Consider the following 13,591-nt stretch of genomic DNA (forward strand, 5'->3'; position numbering starts at 1 on the left):
ATTACATTGACAATCGTGTTACGTTATTTTTAAAATCTTTCCTTTTCTTAGCACAAGCACAGCTGAGAAGCTTCGATGCATGTGCTCCATAACGCTAAAAATAATGCATTTAATCACACTTTGCATTACAAGCAAAGGGGAGCTTTTGTCAATGCATGATTTCCTGGTACACCGATTACATTGATCAGCGCATCCCGATTCATTTTACCCTCGCACCACCTTAGTTTGAGAAGAAGTTTGAAAAAATATGAGGTTAACACAGAAAAACATATCACCAATTCAAGCTTTATGAATAATCGATTCGCCATCAATAATTGTTTTGGTAAAGCCATCCTCCTTTCATTTTATAATTTTTCCGCCACTAGCCATGATTAAATGAACGGTAAAAAAGTAAGAGCAAAGCGAGGGTGAATTATTTAGGCAGGCATATATATGACAGCAACACTCATAACAATGTCAATCATGTTATGTTATTATTAAAATGTTTCCTTTTCTTTTTCATTACTTCTTTAACACACTACTTCTCCGCTGCGAGGCGCGGGTATTTTGCTATATATATATATATGAATGACCTCCAAAGAGCACTGAGACTTTTGATATCATGAACGTGTCTGCAAAAACTGGGGTCTCCTGCCCAGCAAGAGTCGAGCAGCCAGCGCGCGTGCATAGCTGTGCCGGCCTTTGAGGCGCTGACTGCGCTTCTGCCTTAAGTCAAAGTGAGCACTTTTAATTTTTTTCTTCCTCCCTCTGCGCTATAGCCCAGACAAGTGCAAACACAGGACCCCTTTTCTACACCACGGCAAAATAATATTAAGGCGATTCACACTTTCTTTTGCACGTATACGATTATGAGGTCCTCAGCTCGGATTATGAAGACACGCACAGGAGTGTCAAACTCAAGGGCCGCGGGCCACATCCGGCCCGGCGTGTAATTATATCCAGCCCGCGAGATAAGTTTATATACTGTATTATTGTTATTAATGGCCCGGGTATGTGAAGCGCTGGTAACACAATAAACTACAGATCCCATAATGCAGCGCTTCAGCTGCCTTGCCAACACTCTCCGCGTTAATCAAGTCTAGCTTATGATGCTGCAAGTTATTGCGAAGCTAGCTCACACGATGCTGAAGAGGAAAGTTGATTCTGAAAATAGAGCCTTTAAAAACCGATGGGAGGCTGAGTATATGTTTACTGAACCCGTGTGTCTCATTTGTGGAGCTAATGTGGCTGTAATTACAGAATTTAATCTAAGACGGCACTATGAGACAAAACATCAGGGAGTTCTGTGTTGTGGAGATTCTCAGGATGGATTGCAGGTGCTCATCAGTGAGGCTGAAAGACCTGAATGCAATGCAGAAGATACAGAAAGCAGAAGAATTAAATAAGAATCTGACACTTCAGCGGACGTTTTACCCGTGCACAATCACAAAGTGATTTCAAGTGAAGTTGCTTTTATGGGAGACACAAATGCACCAGTGCAACTTTCCCTGTTGCCAAGTAATGTTAAACCAAGTCGTCACTACGGTGTTCCCAAATACGCACTTTGCTGATAAACCGAGCGCACTGAGTTTGCACGGCGCTTTGGTGACTTTGAAGAACAAAAAAAATCCGTCTACATGCGGCTCGAACCTTGTGCATGTTTGGTAGCACATATCTGTGTGAGAAGCTCTTCTCAGTGATAAAGACTAACAAAACAGCACACAGGAGTCGCCTCACTGATGAGCACCTGCAATCCATCCTGAGAATCTCCACAACACAGAACCTCACACCAAACAGAAACGAACTTGTTGCCAAAAAAAGATGCCAGGCATCCAGCTCTAAAATGACATATGAGCAAAGACAACTGAATGATTTGATTTGTTATTGCTGAAAGGAACACATTTTATTTATATTTCCAGGTTTTGTTATGCAGCATGTTCATATTTGAATTTGTATAATTTTGACAGGATATATTTTTATGGAGAGCAAAATCTTTTGGGATATTTAAAATCTAAGTTTATTTTTATATAAAATTACATAAGAGTAAAGAAATTTGAATGTTTGTTCTTTTAATGTTTACTTTATTTCTAACTTGTATAATTTAGACAGGATATATTTTTATGGAGAGCAAAATATTATAAGTTGTTTAAGGTTTGAGTTGATTTATTCAGGAATAATATTCCTGTCTGTTTTTACCATTCCTACCAAAGATATTTCTGTCAAATAAATAAAAATTCCTTCTATTTAAAATTTAAATAGAACTTGAACAAATACTGATAGTTCATAATATCCACGCAGACTTGCACGTAAGAGCGGGAGTTATCCGTTTTAACAAGCAGCGTATTGCACTGATCGAAATAGCTGTGTGTATATATATGTAGATATGTATGTATATGTATATATGTTTATATATATGTGTGTGTGTATGTATATGTATATATATATATGTATTTGTGTGTATATATGTGTGTGTATGTATGTATGTATGTGTATGTATGTATGTGTGTATGTATATGTATGTGTATATATATATATATATATATATATATATATATATATATATATATATATATATATATATATATATATATATATATATATATATATATATATTAGGGTTGGCGGTATCCAAATTTTAATACCGTCAAACCTCCTCCCTATTTTACCTCGTATACGGTATTACCGTGAATAATAAAAAAAATTGTGACGTAAGGCTCAGACAGCGTCACCAAACTGTTGGCTTGTGCCTAAACCGTTCAGAAACTGAATATCAAACACTAATACTGAAACAATAACAAAATAACATGCAGAACAATATTAACAACTTTTATTAGCAACAAATAGCAGTTTATAAAAAGTGCAAATACAACAGTCGAACAGAATTAAATTAACATAAACATCCAGAACAGTTTTCCGCGAGACGCAAGCACACAAATCAATTAAATTAAATCACACCGCCTGAACAACTTTTAATAACAAAGATGAGCAGCTTATAAAAAGGGCAAATCGACCCACAACAGTCAACCAGAGTTAAATTAACATAAACATCATCCATATTATAAAAAGTATTGCAAAGCAATAGTCCTAAACAAAACGTCTTCTTTCCAATATCGTTTTTAACGTAAACCAAATAAAAATACTTGAATCAATGAAATAAAAATAAACACAGTGCGAAAAGGAACGAATGGCAAGTGGCATCAATCTATTCAAGATTTCGCTAGAAAAACCAGCATGTTTACTTTGTCCGGCTTTAACAGGGCACGTTGTGGACCGACAACTTTACCTGCGGTGCTGAAAACCCGCTCCGATGGTGTGCTTGTGGCACAGATGCACAGGTACTTTCGTGCCACTCGCGACATCTGGGGAAAACGCCTGGCAGCATTTTTCCACCAGAGAAGTGGGTCCTCGTCTCCTTGAGTAACTGGCTCCAAACAGTAGGCTGTTATTTCAGCTCCGACTCGTCCTCTACGGTGCCGATGCGATGGGACCTACCATTGCATCAGATTTTTTTTGCAGCATACTCCCCAAAGTCACCACGGCCAATGCAGGGACCTGATTGCGGCATGAATGTTGGCAGCGTTGTCAGTGGTTATGGCTGAAAGTTTTTTCTCGTTAAGTTGCCATTCCTGAAGTGTAGCTCTGAGCGCAGCAGCAAGATTGTCTGCTGTATGACTCTCAGGAAAATACGTAGTTTGGAGGCATTTGGATTCAAGTTTCCAGTCAGGTGTAATAGTACGGACAGTCAGAAACATATATGGTGTCATGTTAACTGACGACCACATGTCAGTTGTTAAGGAATAACTGTGTGACGCTGACAGCAGCACTTGAACATTGTCTCTAACTTTACTATATAAATGTGGGACGGCTGTTTGTGAGAAATATTTCCGTCCAGGCAGCTCGTACTGGGCATCTAGGACATTTACCATGTCCGTAAAGGACTTTTTTTCCACTGTGTGGAAAGAGACCATTTCCTTCGCCAAGTATTTTGTCACTGCATCAGTACAGGTTTTGCAACGGACACTGTCCCTTTTGTACTTTGTTGCTTTCCCGAAGGCCCCCATTATCGTCGGTTGCGTACTGGCGGTGGACCTAAATGTTGTTGGTCCTGCATCGGGAGGAGTTGAAACTGTTGCACTGAGTGAACTCGGGTCCATCCTCGCAGCAGTGAGTGAATGGTGGTTTCGTATATGCGACCTTAGGTTCGAGGTATTTCCATTTCTCGCGGTCACCTTTTTGTTGCACAATTTGCAAATTGCCTCGTCCGTATTTACCGCCTCTCCCTTCTCGTTCGGCCGAAACCCGAAATACTGCCAAACTGCAGAAGTTGTGTTCTTTTTCGAGACCAGGTCACTTGGTGTGCGACTCGCCATCTTTCCCCACCTCTCTCTTTCTCCATCACGCTGTCACGTGATGACAACCATGCATCGCATACGCATTTTTAGGCATTAAATAAATTATATTTAATATTTAATCCTTGTCTCCTATATAAGTGCATTGTTTTTATGACGGTATATATGACAACAACACTCATCACTCACAACAGTGACAAAACAATTACATTGACAATCATGTTACGTTATTTTCAAAATGCTTCCTTTTCTTTTTCATTGCTTCTTTAACACACTACTTCTCTGCTGCGAAGCGCGAGTATTTTGCTAGTATATATATATTTTGTACCATATAACTTCTCCCCACCTTCCCTTCTATATTTATAACCTCAGGCAAATTAAGTGTAGAAAAGGACAAGCAAGTTAAGTTACAATTTAAATAATATATTATCTATACTAATAAAAGGCAAAGCCCTCGCTGACTGACTGACTGACTCACTCACTGACTCATCACTAATTCTCCAACTTTCCATGTAGGTGGAAGGCTGAAATGTGGCAGGCTCATTCCTTACAGCTTACTTACAAAAATTAGGCAGGTTTCATTTAGAAATTCTATGTGTAACGGTCATAACTGGAACCTACTTTCGTCCATATATACTGCCATAGCCTGCAGCTCGGTCGCCATGTGAGGCAGAGTTGCGTCCCGCATCATCACGCCTCCCCGTAATTGAGTGCCTGCCCATATAAGGTAAATATTCGCGGATGAAGGACTGTGCTTTCACTTCGATGAATGAAACCTGTTCTCAATTGTGTAATGTGTTTTTTGAAGGCAGCAAAAGAATATGAAGCGAGTGACGCATACAAGCATATTCATAAGTGCAGCTACTGTGGAAACAAAGCACGGTGTAAACATAAACTTTAAATTAAGTTCATAGACAGGCTGCCACTGGCATTTGTCATGCCTAAGACGAATACGATATTCGCGAGATACAATTTTAATGAGAGGACGCAGGGTATAAACGACACTTTTCAGCACTTTGTAGTGGAGTTAAAATTGCTGGTTAAGGACTGTGCTTATGCAAACAAAGATGAGATGGTCAGGGATAGAATAGTGTTTGGCGCAAACTCAGCAAAAGTGCGAGAGAAACTTTTAAGTGCCGGGTCTGAGCTAACATTAAATAAAGCCATGGACATTGTGAGATCGAAAGAGATAGCACAAGCACAGCTGAGAAGCTTCGATGCATGTACTCCGAGCGGCTCACGTGAACTGACTTTGCAGGACTGGGAAAGGTTAAATTAAGTTCATAGACACGCTACCACTAAATATTCGCAAGCAAATCCACAACTTAATACCAGGAATACCTTTTAAACATCTTAGATTAACGAGTACCGATTTGGGTAGTGAACACTTCGATGAATGAAACCTGTTATCTTTACAGCGGTTGACAAACACAGAATATAACTTGAACACAACACCTCCTCCAAATACAAACCTGATTGAAAGAAATAATGATAATCAAATCCTTGATGACAGCAACACTCAAGTTACGTTATTTTTAAAATGTTTCCTTTTCAATTTTCATAACTTTTTTAACACACTACTTCTCCGCTGCGAAGCACGGGTATTTTGCTAGTTGATGATATTCATAAGTAATAACAATATGCAAAGTACATTTGAGTATTGGCAACCATACAACCTGATAAATGCAGATGTGTAGTTTCAGGTGGCACACAGACTTGTTAACTAGAGACATTTTAAGTAACTAAGTCTTCATTTTTGGTCAGCTTTCTTCAGAACTGTCTGCATGCCTGTCTCAATATGGCTGCCGAGCTATTCACTTCATTGCATTTTCCTTTTCAGTTCATGGTGTGAGATGCTCCTTTATCAGTTGGTAAGAGAAAGAGGGGTGAAGTAAGCAAGTTAATAGATTTTCTGTCCAACCCTTACAGCCAATAGGGTGTCATGGTACTTAAAGGCTTCTGATAAAAGCCAGTTCCAAACAGCCATACTTTAGACCAATGGGGCATAGAATACCTTCACACCTGCCCCCAAAACCATTTGTTAAGGTGAAGCTTGCAAGCTGGGCAGGCTGGCTTTCCGGTGATGGTTGATTGAGAGAGTCCTGTACTTGCCAAACTTGTTTCAGGCTCTTCCCCCAACCCTGTCTTAAAATTTACTATCCTGACTTAGTCCTATGGGGGTTGGGTAAACATGAATGCTTCTCACTAATGAAATACTAATATTACATTGCTTAAGTTACAAATAAAGACATGCAAAATATGTATCAACTTGTATGCAAAATTTCACACCACAGCAAAGGGTAACATGCTTAATACATTTACACAGAAAACAGGCTTTTTGCTTAAGAACCAAATGTGTCTATTGTTTACTATGCACCCTGGATGAATTCTTTTTTTGTTTGTTTTTAGATTTTTTTCTCCTAATTACAAGTATGAGCTGCTGTACTAAACACAAGCTCACTCACCATTTACACTCAGCCAAGCTGTGTCTGTTTTAATTACAGGACAAAATGAAAAGGTGTGAACTCATTCTCTTAATTTCTACCAAAGACTTGCCTCTCTTTTCTTAATACTCTGTTGTTTCTTTTTTTCCACAGCATGGCTCCTTAGAATTGTTTGTCTGTCTGTTTGCTTGTCTGTCTTTTAATGTAAAAGCCAATATTCCTACCTTCACTCTCTCTATAATTTTCACTCTCGGCTGTCTGTTTACAGGAAGATTGGCAACAAAATGACATGTACAATTTGTTAACTACTGTAATATCTCACTTAAAGTACTTATGTAAAGCTTAGAAAATCAGATTCTGAAAATGATTCTTTTTGTATCAGCTAATTTACCAAAAATTAAGTCATTTAGTGTTAAAATCAGCCTATTTCAATCAGCAGACAATTGATCATTACTAATCACTTCCTTTACTGTTACTGTAGATAATCACTGTACATAATTTTCAGTCTAAATTGTGCTTCTAGAAAGAAGTAATAAGAAGAAAGATTCTGTCCCCTCTTGTTTTACTGGAATATTCAGATTGACTTTTCCAATGTTTTTTGATCCACTAAGCAGTTATTTTTGTCTGCAGAGCAAATAACCCAGAATAGTTTAATTGTTCACCATGTAATTAACAGTATCACTAATCACCCTGTTAATTCTGTAATGCACTACAAACCTTAAAGTATTAACTGCTTACTGGAGTTTTAGCAAAAGTGCTGCTGGCAGAATTGGGTCCTTCACTGTCACAAAGAGTTTTTTTATTTTAATTTTTTTAAATGTCCACAAATAGCAACACTTCATATAAAGCCATCTGCTTTACTTAAGTTGATGCTATAGTTATTTTCTTTCATTTTCTTTCACTACTCTTAAATTTAGAGAATTTTCATCTAAAGAATTCATAGAACACAGAAAAGGTATATGGTAGAGAGGTGGTGTCCCTGTTTGTGACTGAGGAACTGATTTATTATAAGAATCACAGAAGTTTTTTTTTTTTTTTTTTTTACTTATTTTTATATACAAACAAATAGTAATGTGATAATTCCAAATTTTGCACATTTGTACAGATCCTTAAATAGCCACCCCTCTTTGGAGCTAATTCATTATTGACGGTGAAGTATACAAAATATTAAAGTAAATTTCTGTAGGCTACTTGTTCTCTTTGGAAGACTTGCAAATACTTTTATGTATGTGTTTACTTTTACAGGTTTTGTGGTCTGATTCTACATTAACAACAGTTACCAAAGCACAGCAGGACCTGACTGAATTTCTCTCAAAGGTAAAACTTACCAAAACCATTTTCACGGTTAAATATTTAGAGCTCAAAACTATAATGTGGAACCTTTTTTTTTTTAAATAGTCAATCTGTAGCTGTAGAAGTATTATTTTTAACTATATTATGATGTTTGTGTTGTATAGAATTCACACACTGCACAGTACATAACATATCAGTGTTTTTTTATTACATGATAACTTAGAGTGCAAATAAAATTCAAAATAGAATCTTTATGGTATATCAGGAACTTAAAGTATCACTTGGGCAAAAAACAAATCTCAAAGCTACAACCTATGTTTGCCAGTAATCACTCATTTTAAAATAATTTCATCTTTTACTAATTTTAGTCTAAATCTTAATGTTGTTTTTGCTCATACCCCTAATTTCTATTGTCTCAATTCTCAACTGTGTTTTGCCATTATAGAAGAGAGAGCAGCAGTCCATATTTCCAGGCTACTACAGCTGAAGTATGGTTTGAAGCGACAAGCAGAATCTTTTTGAATGCTTTGATGATCTTTGTTTTGCTTGAGTCACGCTGTTCGTATTTACATCCTGAGAACTACTGATTATATCATTTCGTTGAAAGCGCAGCCACTTCTTCAACTGTTATTTCATAGTTTTAAAAAAAGCGTACATCAAGAGAGAGAACAGAAAATAGCTGCTGTTAACATATAGCCTGTTCATCTAGTCTAATTCTATATATTACTATACTAATAAAGTAACCAAAGCTTATTAAGACTTGATTAAATTTCTTTTAACACCTGAATCCCTGAAGCTTACAATTTTTTTCATTGTCCTTGACCTTTTTAAATTTTCCTAAGCTATGCCAAAAAGCTCCGTACCTCCTTATCACTGCGCTGATAGCCCACTTTTGTTTTGCAAAGATGTGGATTAGCAGAGCGCAGCCTGCTACATCCCCAACCCCCTATTCAGTCAGATGAAGGCATCGCCCTGCTGCATTCCTCAAAGCTGAAATGTGTGTTCCAGTATTTATCATTTCATATGTGTTCTGTGTCCACAATGATCTGTGTAAATATAGAATGACAGAGAAAATGTGGAGCAAGAAATGCTGAACACACTGCTAAAACAGAAAAAGTTTTCATATGTTAGTAATAACATAATGTTTACATGAAGTGTAGGATGCGTGAAGGCCAAATATGCAAGAAATACTTTAACAAAAGGTGTAACAAAACAACTATGCTTTTATTCAAGAATAAAACCGAAGAAAAAGAAATTACTAAATCAAGGTGTTGCTGAAGCCCAGCTATTAGTCAGTACAAAATAAAATTAATTTGCATACGTGTGTGTTTGCGTGTTTCATTTTCAACCAATTGTCACAGTGGTAACACTGCTCCGTCACAGGTCTGCACAGATGGCTCAGTGGATAAGCTACTGTTTAGCAATAGTGAGGTAATAGGTTCAAATCCTGCGACTTCTCTGTATATAGAACTTTGAATAGTGAGCTGCTGCTGTTTATTATTATTATGATTATTTTTATCATATAACAAAGACATGCATTTAATGCAAGTCTGTAACATCCTGCATAAATTTATGGTAGTTGTAAAAGATGTTACTTATTCTTGCACACAGACATTCATATCAACATGTCATTTGAATATTTTTTTTATTGAGTTTTATTCCTGAATTCTTAAATAAAACTTAATTTGAACTTTTTTTTATTCAGTTTTATTTTTGGATTCTTATATAATAATATATGAATTAAAAAATCGTTAAAATTACATGTTGATGTGAATGTCCATGTGTGAAGAAAAGTAACATTCACCATAGACACTACAGTGTCTGTTTTCTCAACAAGACGCCAAAAAGAAATGATTGAGCTGTGTTTGTGTGTCTACTTTTATCCCTTCAGCACTAACTTTTAGAAGTACCATAAATTTACACCGACTGTTATAGACTAAAATCAAATGTATGTTTTTATTATTTACTGTAATTGTAACAGTAATAGCAGCTAACTACTCAAAAAGGTAAATGAAAGGAAGTCCCAGGATCGAACCTGCAACCTCTTGATTATGAGGCTGCCGTTCTCACCTCTGCACTAGCCAAACAGACATGCCTACTTTGTATCGATTGATAGTTGGGCTTTAGTTTTTACACATTGCCAGTAACATGTATATTGAACAATTTCTCTTCCTTCAGTTATGTTCTTGAATAAAAGCGCACTTGTTTTGTTATAGTTTTTGTGAAAGTGTTTATTTGATATTTGGACTTTAGTCTTCACACATTATAGACTTCATGTCAGCATTTTGTCAATTATTACTACAACATGAAAAAAGTTTCTATTTTAGTTGTGTTCATTTCTTGCCTCACATTTCCTGTCATCCTACATTTACACAACTCATTGTATTCCAAATAACGATATATTATTAACCTTATACAATTCCAGACACCTTACCCCCAGCTCTGAGAATTTTGCGTCTGACTTATCTTCATTTGCCTTGTTGGGGGATGAGATAACAGGCTGCTTGTGCTGATTGACACATTTGCAAAACAATCACACAGCATTACTGTATATTTTTAAGGCTTTAGTGATTCTAATGTTAGGAGTAAAATGTCTTTTTTATATTGTTTTTATTTTTATTTTGCAAATTGGAGAAACTGACTGTTAATGTATATTTGAAAGAGAAAAGAAAACTAAGCAATTCTTTATAACATGCATTTTCTTTCACTCCTCAACTTCTTGTTGTATTGTATTTGTGTCCACTGAAGATGTACTTTCTTGTTTTTCACTAATATCACCATTTGGCATGGTCTTCAGCTGTCGTCATTGTTGAATTTGGACATGATTACATGGTTTTGATGATTCAGTTTGCTTGTATGATTCTTATTTTTCTTTTTCATATTTCCATTATGAATCTAGATAAAAGCCAAGCAAAATGACACCTTTTATTGGCTAACTAAAAAGATTACAATATGCAAGCCTGAAGAAGGGGCCTGAGTTGCCTCGAAAGCTTGCATATTGTAATCTTTTTAGTTAGCCAATAAAAGGTGTAATTTTGCTTGGCTTTTCTCTACTCGCTATTCTTGGTAAACCTTGAAGATGCGCGTGACAACAGCCATTCATGCCAAATTCAGAATCACTGATGTTCCTTTTTTGCGCATCTCTAGTAAATTGAATACTAACTGTGGCTAAAAATACCTGTTGCTTGATGTATACCCCACATTGCTACCATGTGATTAGATTAGATAAACTTTATTAATCATAAGAAGAAATTAAGAATGCGCAATTATTGTGAAAATAGAGGTTAATCTGACAAACTGCCATTTTCTGTTATTATGTGATGTGTTCTTTTAGACTGTTTTATGTATGATGGTTAATTTGGTAATCTGTACTGTGAGTTAATGCAATAAAGAAGGGCCTAATTTGTAACCCCTGTTGTTAGATACTATAATATTCTCTTTTTAAATGATTTGGTGCCAAAGGCATAACATAATTGTAGACAAAGTGCTTGAACTCAGTGTAGACTTTCTAGTGTTGAAGGCAAAAAAGATTCAGTGTGCTATTCAGTATATTTTATATAAAACATAAGGGTTGCTATGTAGCCTAAGCATGCCAGAGAAGCCTGGTGAAAAAGGCTTATGCCTACGTTAAATGATTGTTATAGCGGCACTCCTATCTAAAAACTCTTGTCATAAAGCAGATTCACTTTCACAGAAATAACTAGGCAGGGAAGAATCTAGGTATGCACACTACATAGTTGTGCTTTAAGGTGTTCTCATATCTTAGTTGTTTTCTTTGTAGCACATCAGGAGATGATTCATTACATTGTTTCAATCTTCGGTTTGTTTAGTTTTACCCAACAAACTTTCAAGCAAACCAGAAATAACAAACACCCTGTGGGTGTGTCATGGACTTCTTTACTGGGCAAAAACATTTTTTTCCAGGGAACATTTGTCAGAGTGTCAGCAACAGCTACCTTTTGCAGAAATTCATGTGGTGTGTTTACCAAATCCAGCTCTGTAAGCAGAATGTATATTATCTGATAACTAAAAGAGCACATGAAAATTCAGTGCTACTTTGCATACTACAGAAATGATACATCTACAGAAGATGGCAAGCTCTACTGAGGGCACAGAGTGGTGTGATCAATTTCATTTAAACATTTTAGGTGAATTTCATTTCATGGTATGATGATTTGTATTTATTCTCCAGTAGCCTATATGAACATAACCTGTATCTTGTTTAATTCAAATCGCATGTCTTCTGACCTGTAAATATTTACTATTTCTTCATTTTGGTATGTTACCATTCATTATATAGTATCATAGTTAATGTGCCTTCAATGTCCACATCGTGCCTGATGAGGGATTGTATTGAGAGTGTTCCCCCATGACTACTATTAACTCTGATTTGTTGCCCACATTGCGTAAAATGTCTTACACAAAATTATTCACACATCACTGTAAAGACAAAAGTTAATGAGATTTTGTTAGAAATTAAGTTAGATGACACGACTATTTCAAGAGTTATTGGGCAATATTATTCAGTTTACCTCTGTGTTCAACAATTTTCAAAATATGTGCTGAAATCTCTGCTTACAAGGAGTTGTGGATGTACACATTAGGATAAATAAGAAAATTGCATTTTATGTAGAAAAAAGGTAATCCGCCATCACTGCCTGGCAGAAAGTAGTTGTGTAAAATAAAGTAAATTTAGGAAGAGAGAGACTGTAGCAGCCCTAGGATGGTAAAAGTTCACAATGTTTTAACAGTAATTTATGAATTTTATTAGAGAAACCTGGACATCACGTATCATGGTCCAACTCTCACAAAACTCCCATAGATGTACACATAAGATATTTCAATAATTTTGAGAAACCTAAGTATTTTTAACATTTTAAGATTACTTCAATACTCATTTTTATGGTATCAATTCTGCAGCCTACATTATAATTCCACTTCTTGGTTTCCATGGCGTTGCAACCCCATTTTCACACACTCACAGGTGTTAATATGGCAACTTCGGCGGTTTAGGAGCCCTTTGGAGTCCACTGTGTGTAGTCAGTAATATGAAACACTGAGAAGTGGAGGTGTCCTCTGCGCAAGGCCTTCAACTTATCTAAACTGTATCCCTTGGATGACAGTGCCCTAGGTCAGTGTTTCCCAACCTCGGTCCTGGGGGCACACTGTTGCTGCAGGTTTTTGTTCCAACAAGCATCTGTTTTTAATTGGACTACTGGGCTAACTAAGTGAACTGATATTTCCCAAGTTCTGTGTTTTGGAAACAATATAAAAATTAGAAAACTAAGTTTGGTAAAAAAAAAAATAATAAATATATATACAGTAATCCCTCGCTATATCGCGCTTCAACTTTCGCGGATTTTAAATGTAAGCATATCTAAATATATATCACGGATTTTTCACTGGTTCGCGGATTTCTTCAGACAATGGTTCTTTTAATTTATGGTACATGCTTCCTCAGTTTTTTTGCCCAGTTGATTTCATACAAGGGACGCTATTGGCAGATGGCTTAGAAGCTACCCAATC

General features: G+C 36.4%; 1 protein-coding gene across 1 annotated transcript in view; it reads left to right on the forward strand.

Annotated features, from left to right (window-relative positions):
• The window catches only part of LOC120535594 (zinc finger CCHC domain-containing protein 14-like), a 151,569-nt gene that overhangs the window by 76,681 nt on the left and 61,297 nt on the right, over positions 1-13,591 (forward strand). Inside the window, exon 2 of the mRNA XM_039763534.1 lies at positions 8,018-8,089. The gene's annotated coding sequence lies outside the window, so the exon portion shown is untranslated. The remainder of the gene's footprint in view (positions 1-8,017; positions 8,090-13,591) is intronic.

Source organism: Polypterus senegalus, chromosome 9, assembly GCF_016835505.1.
Source record: "Polypterus senegalus isolate Bchr_013 chromosome 9, ASM1683550v1, whole genome shotgun sequence".
In the NCBI taxonomy this organism is placed as follows: Eukaryota; Metazoa; Chordata; class Cladistia; order Polypteriformes; family Polypteridae; genus Polypterus; species Polypterus senegalus.